This window comes from Suricata suricatta, chromosome 12 (assembly GCF_006229205.1).
Source record: "Suricata suricatta isolate VVHF042 chromosome 12, meerkat_22Aug2017_6uvM2_HiC, whole genome shotgun sequence".
In the NCBI taxonomy this organism is placed as follows: Eukaryota; Metazoa; Chordata; class Mammalia; order Carnivora; family Herpestidae; genus Suricata; species Suricata suricatta.
Window position 1 is genome coordinate 61,156,376 of NC_043711.1, and position 5,208 is coordinate 61,161,583.

Below are 5,208 nucleotides of genomic sequence, written 5' to 3' on the forward strand. Positions count from 1 at the left end.
AGAAACCATATGTTTGCACTCATAGGTCTAGCAGGAAAACAAGAGAGACCTAATGGAGAACCAGGGGGAGCGGAGGAGGGAGAGAGAGTTGGGGAGAGAGAGGGATGCAAAACTTGAGAGACTATTGAATGCTGAGAATGAACTGAGGGTTGAGGGGGAAGGGGGAGGGGGGAAAAGAGGTGGTGGTGATGGTGGAGGGTACTTAAGGGGAAGAGCACTGGGTGTTGTATGGAAAACAATTTGACAATAAAATATTATGGAGGGAAAAAAAATAACTGCACAACCACCACAAATGAGAAATAAAAGTACTCCAATGAGCACCTACTGTGTAAAAGAAAAATGATGGACATTGGAAAGAATTTTAAAAGCAAATACTTGAACATATAGGCTTTCTCCATGATTTGGCTATTGTTGACAGTGCTGCTGTGAACAATGGGGTACATGTACCCCCATGCATCAGCACTTCTGTATCCCTTGGATAAATCCCTAACAGTGCTAAATGTCCACCACCTGATAAATGGATCAAGAAGATGTGGTATATATATATATATATACACGAGGAGTATTACATGGCAATGAGAAAGAACGAAATCTGGCTATTTGTAGCAAAGTGGGTGGACTTCAAGTGTGTCAATCTAAGCGAAATAAGTCAAGCGGAGAAGGACAGATACCATATGTTTGCACTCATAGGTCTAACAGGAGAAACCTAATGGAGGACCATGGGGAGGGGAAGAGGGAAAGAGAGCTGGGGAGTGAGAGGGACCCAAAACCTGAGAGACTATTGAATACTGAAAATGAACCAAGGGTTGAAGGGGGAGGGGGAGAAGGAAGGAAGGTGGTGGTAATGGAGGAGGGCATTTGTGGGGAAGAGCACTGGGTGTTATATGGAGACCAATTTGACAATAAACTATTAAAATATAAATAAATAAATAAATAAATAAATAAATAAATAAATAAAAATTTTTCAGAAAAAAATAGTTCAACTATGTTATGTATAATAGAAAATTGCTCATCGTCTTTAATATTAACAGCACATATTGTGTTAAATTATATTATTGATATTAATGTTATGTCGGTAGTGAATGGTCCAGTCAACTTAGACTACAAAATACACACTCTTTTAAGGGTAATGTATAACCATTGTCATGGAGAGAAGGAATTGTACTGGGGCATAAATAAAAGTGAACATGGTAACTCTGGAGGAAGTCATGATCTAGAATTTATCCTATACCAAAAGATCTCTATTGATTAGAGAGCTTATCATGTTTCAAGTAATTATACTAATAGTAATAGCCAATTTTCATTAAACATTTAGTATGGCCTGTTCATTATACCAAGAATAAATAAATGAAAATAAAAAATAAAATAATGATACATTTAATATTATCATATCAATAAAGACTAAGAAAGCAGTTGAGAAAATAAAATAAAATAAAAGCAAATACTTGAAAGGAATTTAAGTATGTATTGTAAAACAAAGTGTCTGTGTGTGCATGTTTGTGTGCAAAAACATGATTGACAAGTACCAAATGCAAGGCAATGATTTCTACCATTTGCTGAGTGTCTGCTAAGGGTCAGGTTCTACTTCATATCCATTAGCTGCTTATAGCTCTTTCTGGCTTCCAATGTTCCATCCACACTCCTCTGGCATTGGGTCTCCATGCGTGTCAACCCACCTTACTGGGAGCACCTACAATCCTCCATGGAGGGCTTCCTCTGGGTGCCTGGACATGGTCAGCCCCTCCTTGGGCCGTTTGTCTGCACAGAGAGTTAAGATCTCTGGGAGCAGACCTCAGCCAATAATCAACAGGGATTGGTGGATAAAAATTAAAAATTAAAAAAAAACCTTGGCCTTGATGGTTCCTGGGTAGCCCGACCAGTTAAGCATCCAACTCCTGGTTTTGGCTGGGGTCTTGAGTACATGGTTCGTTGGTTCAAGCACCAAGTTGGACTCTGTGCTGGCAGTGTGGAGCCTGCTTAGTATTCTCGCTCTCTCTCCCTCTCTCTCTGCCCCTCCCCCTGCTCCCTCTAAACAAACAAACAAACAAATAAACTTTAAAAAAAAAAAGTTGCCTAGCCTTTCTTTCTGTCTCCAGGAGGGAGATCACTCCATAATGAAATGATCCAAGAGATGAGATTTATTGAAGTAGATCCCTCTTAGTTACCTTCGATCACAGTCATTCCTTCCTAGCATTCGTCCACTGCAGTCAGATAAGAGTTGCTTCTGCAGTTATTTATCTGTTTCCCCCACTTGATGATGCCATCAAGAGTCCAGACTCAAGTCCTTCCATTCTGACACTCCCTGCTTGTCAACAGTGATCCTACACTCATGTACCATGACCTCACCTCCCATGCCAGCTTCCCAAACAGGCAGGCAAGAGAGAGGAAACAAAAGTCTTTCTCTTCCCACACTTCTATTTCTTTGAGGAAAGCAGTGTTTCCCAGAATCTTCCAGAAGACTTTCTTTTACATGCCATTAGCCAGAATTAGATGAGATGGTCATCCTCCAGAAAATTATTCTGACAAAGTAGAATTAAGTATCATGATTGTTTTTAGACCAGCTTTATTACTTAGAGGTTTTTATGATGAAATTAGTGCATGTCTTTATGCCTCAATATGGTAGCCACTAACCATATATGTCATCAGCACTTTAAATGGGCTATTGACTAAGAGCTGAATTTTTAATTTTGTTTACCTTTCATTTGTTTAAATTAAAATGTGGTTGTGTTGAACACTGTTCAACAGTTGAACACTGTTAGGTTTGGATAAATCACAATTCATCCCCTCTCCCCTTGGGGTTACATTAAAAAAAAGTAGATGAGGAGGGCATGGCCAGTAGATAGACAACCAATTGTGTCTTCCCTAATTTACCATTTACCATTAGGTTTATGTCTTAAATCTTATTTTTTCACTTTTATTTGTAACAAAAACAACAAAGAAGGCAACACTTTAAATACCTTAAGTTCGAGAACACTGCACTCCTATATTCCCAGAAACAGAACTGAGCTAAGCCACAGTATCACAGAAAATAGGTGGTGAGGGGCTCACTTTTCCATTCCACCTCCAGCTTAATTGTGGGCAATCTGTTAAATGTTGACTAGGGAGAAATAACTGACCTGTGTGCAACCAAACAGTCATTCTCAACATGAGAAGGTGAGTATGGTAAGATGTTGGAGAGCTCAAAACAATCATGAATTAGAGGATTAGAGCTTCTATGAACAGTGTTTGTTTCATTGAAATCTGTACATGTGTGAAGTTCTGATTATTTAGTGGATTTTGGCTTCATTTTTGTCTCTTGCCTATTGGGTTCACCGATCCCTGGTATGGAGCATGTGTGACCATTTCTAGCAGTGATGCCAATAAGGGATGAGGATGAACACTCCTTTGCTACCCATAAGGTCAAACTACAAGATTTCATTGTTACCACCTTGTCAAAAATCCCTGTGTAGGCTGTCAAGGTTCAGTAATAGCTGGAATTACTCCTTCAGTCTAGAAGAATATCATGTGAGGCAGTTTGGGCTCCTGAAAACAGGTGCTGAGACTGAGTTTTGAAAGTAAATTGTTATCAGGGGTCAACATCTGTGAAGGGAAGAGAGAGAAATCAAGATGTGGCAGAGGAAAAAGTCAGACTGTGGTACAGGCATGACAAAGCTTAACCATCATTATTGGGGCCACCAGTCATAATACATAATACGGAAATTGCCAGACTTGTATTCTCTTTTTTTTTGTTGTTTTTGTTTCACTCTGAAGGGGACATGAGTTCCAGCAAAGCTGCCATCTGCAGCTGAGGCAGAGCCTGAAGATGTTGGCAACTGGGGACCCCTCATGCCCACAACTCCACAGTCAGAAACAAGTTCTGCTTTGAAGGCAAGTCTGGGCAGCACATCAGTGTGTCAGCAACATGTGTCTAGGGATAAGTCCTTGTAGGTATCTCAAAGAAGTGTAAGCACAAAACAGCAATTTTAAGAATAGTTAATGAATTTATATTATTGGCTGATTTTCAATACATTTGACCAAACTGCTCACTTTTCTAGGTAAGTCTGGAGTCCACTGTATGTTAGCATAGAGGGCAGTCAAGTCTGAGGCTCAATTTGTGGTGGTGGTTGTCATCGTTTTAATTTCTGATGTGAGTTTGGTGCTGCATTCATGTTCTATGGTGTCAGTTTGAACACTGACTGGATGAAATGCATATTGAATTAACTGTTTTTCTCCATTCTACTTTCAAGAACCCTTTAAAGAAATGTGACCCAAATTTTAAAGGTCTTTTTCTTCTATTATTCTTTTCCCTGGGCTATTTTTTGTTTTTTATCAATTATAATAAGTGTACGATAATTTGCCAAATGCACAGTAAAATAGATTTTCATTCCCCCAAACTGTTGTGAGAAAAAATTTATCAGTAGTTATGCCCTTACAAAGATCATTTGATCATTAATAATATCTCATAAATGCTCACTAGGAAGGAGAAATGTAGTTCTAATGCCTCCCATTGACTTCTGCTGTGAAAAACACTTTTGTGTTTTATTGCACTTTAATCCTGCAGCAGCTTACAGGGTGGGAAAACTAGAAAGAGCAACCTCATCTTACAGATTAGATGTCTCCCTCAAAGCAACTGAATGACTATCAAAGACCACCCCACTCAAAAATTACACAGCAGTCTCTCACTTCAAGTTCTCCTAATAAATCAAAGACTGCACATGTGCATTTGTAGAACACATTCATCCATATTACAATCTGTGCCTGCTGGCACCAGCCAGCAGATTTGTTTGCCAGGACCTATGATCGTAAACAAAGAAAACAAAAGTGGGAAATGTGGAAAGCTGGGGAAGCACTGTCTATGGAGTGCCTGATGCAAAATGTAGTGGATTCTCTGTATGTCTTACATAACTAAGGCTTCCTTAACCAGAACCAAGAGATTGAGAACTGCTATATCCGTTTCACAGATGAAAAGATCAGAACTTAGAAAATGTAAATATCTCACTAAGAGCAATCAGCTCTCAAAAGTAATTGAACCAGCAGTTCAACTCCTTGATGTCTGACTTCAAACTTCTGGTATTCTCCTGATCTCTCTCCCCATCCTTGCCCAACTCTATCCCTCTTCTGTCCTCACCATCCCCACTACTTTTGTCCTTGGGAGAATCAGTGTTATTATCTCAAAGAAACCTAGTATTTTGCAACTCACCTGAGTGTTGTTGTTGTTGTTGTTGTCGT